Here is a 9,952-nt window from a genome sequence, read left to right on the forward strand (position 1 = left end):
GTGTTTTCTTGGCAAAGATTCTGGAGTGCTTTGCCATCACCTTCTCCAACTCATTTTACAGACAAGGAGACGGAGGAAATCAGTGTTAAGTGACTTGTCCAGGGTCACACAGATAGTAAGTGTTCGAGGCTGGGTTAAACTCAGGTCTTCCTAACTACAGGCTAAGCACTCTATTCACTGCACTACCTACCTGCCCATAGATTGAAGAATATATTGGTTCAAATCCAGTTGTGTGGCCCCGACTAAGCACTTAACTCACTTTGTCTCTGTTTCTTTCTGTGTAAAATGAGGGGGATGGACTTGCTAGGTTCTAAGGGGACCTTCCAGCTCCAGGTCTAGGATCCTTTGACCATCAGTGTCCCTATTGTCTTCTCCATTCTTGCTTCTCCTTAATGTTTGTTCCTTATGCAACTGTCCCACCCAATTCATGAAGGGTGGCATTTACTGGAACACCAAATCAAAAAACTAGAAGTGTCCTATTGGGCCATCTAGTCTAACCCACTCCTTTTAAAGACGTATAACCCCAAGTCCAATTGGCATGGCACTCTCTACTTATTTGAGGAAACAAATGCCCTGCCCTCAATGAGAGGTGGGGCAGAGTTGGCAATGGGCAAGAGAGCTCCAGCATTCACCAATCTAGAGTCCCCTTTAGGTCCTTTTCAAGACTCTCCAAGAAGAGTTTCCTTTTGAGTTCTCCATAGGGACTTTACAAACAAGAGTCTTCCTCAAGAAGTTGGCTTCCATCTTTGAGAGAGAAGATGGAATAGACCAACCCACTTCAGGGTTCTGAAGGAAAAGACTCCAGGGAAAGAGTAGCCAACACTCTTCGCTGTGTCCTTATTGCAAGCTTGCTACTCTAGAGACTTCAGGGAGTTTCATAAGGTCCAAGACACTCTCCTCTGGTTGAGTTGAGTTACCTGATTCCCAGTGGGAGAGATCCTTCACTCTATATTGTCTGGTATATATCCTCCATGTAATTGGAAAAACTCATTTCTTTGTTATTAACTGTATGTTTTCATTATGGAACTGGTATCAGGTGGGATGTATGAAGCTTCCGGTCCCCTCTTCCCCCAAGAATGACAAAGTGGTGAAAAGTTAGCTCAAACTTGATCATATCCCTTAGACAAACAATACTGAAGAGAGCAGAGGGATCTCCTTCTAACCTGGTGCCCTTCTCTCTGAGGAGGGCAGAGCGGCCTCTGTGCCCACCCTCCTGCTTTCCCGCTTGGTAGGAATTTAAGTCTTCCTTGGAGAAGGGTGGGAGGAGAAGAGGCTCAAGATGTCTATTCAGCCTCCCTTCAAGCCACACACAATGCTAGCCGCGCCCCCTCCACTCCCTACCTCTCATCATATATGGAGCCTTATGACACATGCAGGGCTCACTCACTCTCTTTCCTTCCATAAGGAAACAGAAGAGCTCAGGGAAGGGAAATGTTTTGCCCAAATTCTCACAAGTAGTAAGCACCAGAGACAGGATCTGAATCCACTGGGATCTCAGCTTTTTTATCTGTGGGAGCGGCCTCCCTCTGGGACACCCAGTAGGAACATATGCAGGGAGAATCCAGAGACCCCTTGAGAAAGTGAACTTCAGAGTGTCCATTCTTCTTCTAGCATACTTTGGCACTCAAGTGAACTAGGTCCAGGACTGTTTTAGCTGTATGTGATTTTTTTAAACTTTAAAACAAAACAAAAACAAACAAAAATCCCAGTGTCCTGGCCTGCATGCTCAATGTAACCATTCAATTGTGGGTGATAGGTCATGGTGGGCTGTAGCTAAACACCTAAAGTTTTAATAATTTTCTCTAACACTTGACTGCAAACAGTGGGACCTTTTCTGAGGCTGTCTTTATGGAGAGCCTAGACAAATAGCTTCTGGGAAAGCAGCTGAGTGCTCAGCCATAGGAATGACCTTTCCCTCAGATAATGCAGTATCTTTGTACATTTTTCTCTACTGACTCATTTGAATGAATCCACAGGGAATATGTTAAGTGGATGTTCACAGTCAGCATCTGCCCCATGGCCAGCCACCCCAGACCGGGACTTGTGTTGCATTAAATAGAAGCTATCCCATGTCATCCTCAACAAGAGGGCTGATGAGGTCCAGTTGCTCAGCCATGGAGCTCAGTCTTCTCTTGCGGCTCCTGGTGCAGTTTCTGGCCCCCTAAACTGCTTGACCATTGGAGGAAAAGGGAATTGATGTGATATGCCTTCCAGCTTCTCATCCTTGGGTTGAGACCTGCTCGTAATCATGATCTGGGCACTGCTTCTGCTCATGGGCTCACAGCTCCTTTGGGCTGGGGGATGCTTCCCAGGTCTTAGTGCTAGGACCTGCTACAAGTTCCACAAACTACCTGGAACTAGGCTCGAGGCAGCTGGACAGAAAAGGGCCTCAGTGCACAGCAGCCACCAGGGTTTGCCTGAATCTGCTCTGATGAAAGAGTCTTGTCTCTGCAGATGCTGCTGCTGCTGCTGCTGTCCTTGCCCACGGTGTTGTTGCTGCCCCTTTCAAAGCCACAGGAATTCTGCTGGGACTATTCTGGCTTCATCAACTCTCCCAGGTGCCAGGCAGGAGAGAAAAGTCAGAACCACACATGCCAGTCTCTCCCCAACAAGAACATGATGACTCTAGCCTTTCCCTGCCATAGGACAGATGCTTCTCAACAGAGACCTCCCTGCCCCGCCTCCCCCCAGCTTTTGGCCTCTCATGCGTTCATCTCTGCAAGGAACCAAGTAATGGCCATCTGCCCAATGATAGCCAAGCATTTCTGGGATACAGGGCTCTCCAGTTTCTTAAACTCTGCTTCTCTTGGTGGAGGCAAGATTTGGATACTTTCCTGGCCTTTTCATATGCAAATGAGCCACTAAAAGCTTCACACCCTTTAAGACGTGAGAAATGAGCAACTTACATTTGAAAGAGGGTTGCAATTTACCAGGTAAAAATGTAGTCAGAACGAGATTCACTCCAACATCTCACTTTCTATTACCTGCTCCTATTAACCTACGAATGTGCCATGGCTTGAAAGGAAGAACACACGATTTTACATCTTTTCAAGGAACACTTCTATGGCCATCCTTCAGTTTTTAGCTCTTTGCTACCAAAAAAAAAAAAAAGAGGGAGAGAAAGCTGCTGTGACTATTTGGGGACTTACGGGTTTTTTTTTTTTTCCTTTTTCTTTGATTTCTTTTAAGTCTATTTTTGGTGGTAGCTTTGCTAAGTCAACAGTTACACCGAAGCTAGTGACTTTTTAGCTGCAGTTCCAAATTACCCTCCAAAAAGATTGGCCCGTTCACAGCTCCACCATTCAATTAACACAGGTATCCTCTCCAAACCTTTCCCATTTCCCCTGCCATTGTCCCTTTTTTGCCACCTCTGCCAATCTGATTGGTGTGAGATGGAACTTCAAAGATGTTTAAATTTATTTTTTTCTAGTTGTTAGTGATTTAGAGCACTTTTTTTCCATATGGTTGTTGCTAGCTTGAATTTCTTATTTTGAAAAATTGACTGTTTAAATCTTTTGTCCATTTATCCATTGGAGAACCACTCATTCATGTTTATTCAAATCAGTTCTTTAGAAGTCGTGGGCATCAGATCTTTCTCAGAGAAATGATGCAAAGATTTTTTTTTCCCAATAAACTGCTTAATTGAGGAAATCATTGTTTCCCTTCGACTCCATGAGCATGGATTTTTTGCGAAATGTTTTCAATTTTATATAATCAAAATTGCTTATTTTCTCCTCTGTGCTCCTCTCTATCCCTTGTTTCGTCAGGCATTCTTTTCCACGCCATAGTTATGAAAAGTATTACTTTTCCTGCTCCTGTAGTTTATTTGTGATGTAACTTTTTTTAATATTTGTCATGTATATATTTGAAGCTTATTGCAACATGGCATGAGCATTGGTCATAAATCAATGTCTACCACGTGGATTTCTTGTTGTCACAGTCTTTTTCTTTGGTTTTTAAATAGTGAGCCCTTCCTGCAGCTATGGAGGTCTTTGGGTTTATTGGTCACTATGCTCCTATGTTTGTTTTCTTGAGGTACATATTTCGTACCTCAGCTGTTCCGCTGACCATCTTTTCTCCTCTTTTATCCAGTACCAAGTATTCTTCATGATTACTATTAAGTAGTATACTCTGAAATCTGGTGTTGCCGGGTCCCCTTCCTTCTCACTTCTTTTTTTTTTTCTAAGTTCCTTTAAAGTCTTGACCTTTGGTTCTTCCAGATAAATTTCTGTCTCCTCTTCCTCTCACGAGCATGGCATCTGCTAGATTAATTATTCTGGTACCAGACTGGGTTTGCTGCTCAATAGTGTTTCTGCTGGGCCTCACTGCTGCTCCACCCTACCCTCCAGGGCTTGTCTCCAACAGCTCCGGCTTCCATTTCAGCTACAATCTTCAACTGGGATAGTATCATGTTTTTTTTTGTTTGTTTGTTTGTTTGTTTTCAAAAACAGTAAGGATCCTTATTATAGGGCTGGCAGTAACTAAAGTGATGCTGCCCTCACTCTTTACTGGCAGGGACATAGGCATGCACAGATAGTTTATGTTGTTACAGCCAAAGGAGGAGTGTTTTAAGAAGGAGGTGGTGGACCTGAAAGGTCACCATCCTGGTGCGGGGTAATATGACAAGTAAATGGATAGAACTGTTATAAAAGTGTAGCACCCAACTCAAACGGTCTGCCCCTCGCCTACTATGTAGAGTGGTGGGGCTTTGGTCCATTGGAGGCACAGTCAGTAGCACACAGAAATGAGGAACGTTGTAGGTGTAGCAGAGGGTTTGCCTTGGGGAAAGTTAGGGAACAGATGCGAGGGCAGAATAGCATCTTCCCCTGGCCCTGCTCCAAATGAGTTAACAGAGACCAGAATCAGAAAGAACCCCCTGCCACAGAAGGGAAGAGGCTACCCTTCGGAAGGTCTAGTTTATACCACATCCCAGGCCCCAGGCTAAGGCAAAAGTTTCCATCTTCATCTATAGATTGGTCTTAGTGGAAGTCTGAACCCGGCCTCATCAAAGCTCCATTGCCTGCTTCTAGGGGCTGGTCGAGGGAACAAAATGAAGCCATATGTACATTTCCTAGAACTTCTGGGTCTTGATCAAAGCTCTGTCTAGAAAGTGGTCAATGTCCTAGGAGAGGTTTTGGTTGTGTAACCACTTGACAGATGCTGTATTTCGCATTATTTCTTTAACGGGTGGCTCAAAGCCCACTTGTTAAGTCTCTTCATTGGCAGAGATTGATTATTCAATGCTCCATGCCTGCATGAGGGGCAGCATGGTGAGAGCTTGAGAGAGGAGAAATGCTGGTCTTCTGGCTTTCTGTTTTAAGAGAGAAGACATGGGTTTCTAGACTCTCTTCAGGTTCCTAAAGGCAGCAAAAGACTCTGGGAAAAAGCCAACATGGGGAGAAGCCAAAATGTTGACCGTATCACTATCTCCAGCCTACAAACCTAGAGGTTTCCAGGAATTTCTCCTTTGGTTAAATCCGGAAATCTCTCTCTTAGTTGAGCTGAGTTATCTCACTCTCAAAGGAAGAGCTCATTGATTTGGTATTTTCTAGTATATTCTCATATGTATATATACTCTGATTTCTATGTTTCTATTAAGTTGATTCAGTGAGATTATTTGCTACTTGTTACATGTGTTCATTGTAGAACTGACACTTGGTAGGAAGGAAAGAGAAGGGAATAAGCATTTTTTTAGCCCCTACTATGTGCCAAATACTGTGCTAACTGCTTTTCAAATATTATCTCATTTGATCCTCACAACCCCAGGAGGCACGTGATATTTTTATCCCCATTTTCTAGTAGAGGGAACTGAGACAGACACGGGTTAAGTCACTTGCCCAGTGTCACACAGCTACTGTCTGAGGATGGGTTTGAACTCAGATCTTTCTAACTACAGGCCCAGAGCTCTCTCCGTGATACCGCCTACCTGTCTCTCAACACATTGATGATGTAATGTCAAATGTGACTCAGAGTTTCCGTATTCAAGCCAGTATTCTTTATTCTTGAGATTTCAGTATAAAACACACCAAACACCAGAATGCAATTGCTAGGGGCCCCATGTCCCTTCCTGCTGGTGGTAAAAGAGTAACAGTTGGCCAGTTAATAACATGTTGGAATGTTAAATATATGTTGGAGCCAGCTCCCTCCCAAATTGACATTCTGCTAAAGACTGTGGGAAATTGCCTCCCATCATTCTCAATGACGAGGGGGCTAAAGAGCTCTAGATGCTCAGCAATGTAGTTCACAATCATTTCCCTCCACTCTTGATTCAGATTCTGGTCCCCACAGACTGCTTTGCTGATGGAGAGGTTAAGGCAGCTGTCATCAGGAATGATACAGAAGAATTATTCTGCCTCAGATACGCACCTGCTTCTCTATTTCATCCATCTTCTCCTCCTTGGGTTGACACCTGCTCCTGATCATTATCTATGCTTCTGCTCAGGGACTCACAGTTCTTCTTGGGAATCATGTCCACCTTCATCCTCATCACCTGTCATCACCACCATCACCTCTGAACAATGGATGACTTGTTGGCCTTGCTGTCTGGCCCCTAGCACCCTCCTGGAGTCCTGCTATGTAATGGTTCAAGTTCAGATATGGGGAATGAGGAAGAGACAGGAGTTTGAGAAAAAAAAAGAGGATGGGAGTGGGGAACAGAGAGAAGGAGATATGGTTAAGGAACAAATGCCATTGGACAAAGACAACAATAATAGAAGATATGAATACATGACTACTTATTTTTTATAGCTAACACCCCACAGGTTTTATTAAGAGTTTGCTTTGTTTTTAAAGGAAAGATTTTCTGTTAGAAGCTAGTTCAGATCCAGCCACAGCAAACTGATGCACATTTATGCAAATCTTCTGCCGCCTGATGGCAGAAATGTATATTGCAGGATCATGAGGGATTTTAACTTCTTTGATCATTCCTTATTTTTTTTATCTAAATTTGGCCATCACCATTTTAAAAAACACAGATATACAGATATTTAAACAAGAATAAAAATGCTTTTACCTAAAACTATAAAATCTTCTTTTTATGTTATTTTTGCCTTTTAAAGAAGTGTAGAAAATTTAACTAGAGGGCAAGGATAGCAACTATTATTTTATATAGTGTTTTAACATTTACAAGCCACTTTAAAGTCAATAATCAGTTATTAAGTGGTCAGTCAGTAAGCATTTTTTAAGCACCTACTATATACTAGGTTCTATGCTAAGCCCTAGGGCTACAAGTAAAGGCAAAAACAGTCCCTGCTCTCAAGGAGCTCGCATTCCATTTCGAGAGACAATTTTCAAATAACTATGTATGGATAAAATATGTACAGAGCAAATCAGGAGGTTAATCTCAGGGGGCTGGCACTAGCATTAAGGGGGATCTGGAAAAGAACATTTGCAGAAAAGCTTTACATACATATTATCTCATTTGTTCCTCACAATAATCTTGTGAGGTAGATGCTATTATTATCCCCATTTTACAGATCAGGAAACTGAGGCAAACAAGTTAAATGATATACTTGGATACAAGGATCATGGAGCTAGTAAGTGTCTGTGGCAGGATTTGAACTCAGGTACAGCATTCTATCCATTATACCCCGTGTCCTCTAACGAAACACCCTCCTTTTATTCTTGTGCCCACCCCGACCTCTTTTTTGTTTGCTTTTCTTTTTTCATTCTGAACTGAGTAAATACCAAATAAAATGAATATTTCTATATAAAAAGCAGAACAGGAAAAGAAGATTTTGCATGAAACTATGAATTTCTATTCCATGCAGCTTGTTTTCCCTTTTCAGCACATTACAACAAATTCACATCTAACTTTCAAAGGTGTCCTGCTAGTTTCTGTTAACATGTCTAGGGGGAATCTATAGACTAACTGAAAAGGTTAGCTTCCCAAGAGCAGAATGAATTGCATCATTTTCAGCATATACTTGCCCTGGAAAGAACTAACGATAATAATAGATAGATAATAAAGCAGCTACTATGTGCCAAGCGTTGTGCCAAGCACTGGATATTATCTCATCTGATCCTCACAACAACCCTGAGAGGTAGGTGTTATCATTATCCCCATTTTACAGTTGAGGAAACTGAGGCAAGACAGGATATAAGTGACTTGCTCAAGTTCACACAGCTATAAGATGTCTGAGAATAGATTTGAACTCAGGTCTTCTGACCCTGGGCTTAGCATTCTATCCAGGCCCAAGCAAGTTTTAGGTGTCTATGTAGAACAGAAACAATTAACCTGGTTTGCATGCTCCATGACCATTGGTCTGTGATGGTAGGCTGTGGTGAGCCTGAAACGCTTAACCTTTTAAAAATGTTCTCTTAAACTTGACCGTAAACTTTGGGCTCTCTTCAGAGACTTTATTTATTCATGGGGAGCCTACAGAGACAGTTTCCTCCAGAAAATGCAATACTATCTTCAGGGCCCATGGACCCATTGGAAAATGGGCTAAACTGGTGCCTTTTTGAAGACTGAGGCACAGCCACAAGATGGCGGTGTTCTCTTGTGGAAGGCTGATCTCTTTCAGCCTGGCAAATTTGCAGATTGTCAGGAGTAGATAACATCATATCATATCACATCATATCACAATATAACACAACTATAACACAACGCAACACAATATAACAGTATAACACAATGTGTAACATAATAACAAAGGATGAGTTATAAAGGTGCACACCATTCTGACTGTATTTACAACTTACAGAAGGCAAACCTCGTTCAAATTTAAGTAGATCCTTTATACCTTGTAAAGGGTAGGAAGCTTTCAGTACGGTCATATTTATTATCGACAGCTATTTTAGCAGTCATAAATGCTATCAAGTCTGAACAGCTATCTGAAAAAGAAAATCTCATCAAACTTTAAATTATTCATATTATTTAACATGTATCTATCATACATTCTGGAAATTAAGACTGCAAGTTACAGGCAAGTTGCTGGTCTGCTTAAGCAAAGAGGATTCCTTACTGGGAGTTCCCCATACTAATGAAGTCATGGGTTTAGAAACCCCCCTCAAAAAAATTATAAAAGTCCTTCCTATTATTCATCTATAGACAGACCAACCAAGAGAAGAAAATGGTTTTATTAAGTTAAAAAATTTCAATATAAAGAAAAATAGTTAATCCTGGGTTAGTAGAGGGCACGGCAGTCAATTCTATTATCTCTCTAACTGCTGCAGAGAAGAAACGGTTATGGTGTTGTTCCCTCCCTGCTCTGGACATGTGGTTCTTTACTGAATTCACTGCCTTCCTCTAATTAGGATGATTAATCTCCCTATTCTCACACTCCCTAGCTCATTAAACCCCCTCCCTGGCATCCCAGGGACAATGAAACTTTTTCATTCAACCTCTGGGCCTCCCCAAAACGGGAAGTGGGAGAAGAGGAACTGAGTGTACAATATGAATTGTGTGTGGGACAGGTAATTTATTCCTACAGAGGGAAAGATGCTAAGCATAAAAGAATCATAGCATACATTAACAGAATGATGAAAAAAGCAGTAAGGAATTTAACTAATAACTGTAGTTACAATCCATTAGAAGACTAATATTTAAATCCTCGTCAGAACACAAAACAGTTGACCAATATGGCTCATTATCTAGTTTACATTTGATCTTGGCTTGTTATTGTCCAGTCATTCTTTTCTTGTGACAGTGGCTGAACTCTGATGCAGAAGCTTTCCCTGCATTCAGACATTGCCTGTCTGGTATATATTACAGCTGATTGTACGTTCTGTCTTTCCAGAACCTTCATACCTTTTGGAACTCACAAAGTCAAGACCTGGAAAAATTTACCCCAAATCTTGAGTTTGCTGCTTGGTCATCTACTCAAGAAGATGAGTTAAAAAGAGGTAATCCAAACCTAGCTAGGTTTATGTGTTCCTGGTTATAACATAGACCCATAGCCATATAGAGGCTGGGTAGAAGATTTGGGCCAGCTACCCATAAGCCACCTGG

Source organism: Trichosurus vulpecula, chromosome 4 (assembly GCF_011100635.1).
Source record: "Trichosurus vulpecula isolate mTriVul1 chromosome 4, mTriVul1.pri, whole genome shotgun sequence".
NCBI classification, from domain to species: Eukaryota; Metazoa; Chordata; class Mammalia; order Diprotodontia; family Phalangeridae; genus Trichosurus; species Trichosurus vulpecula.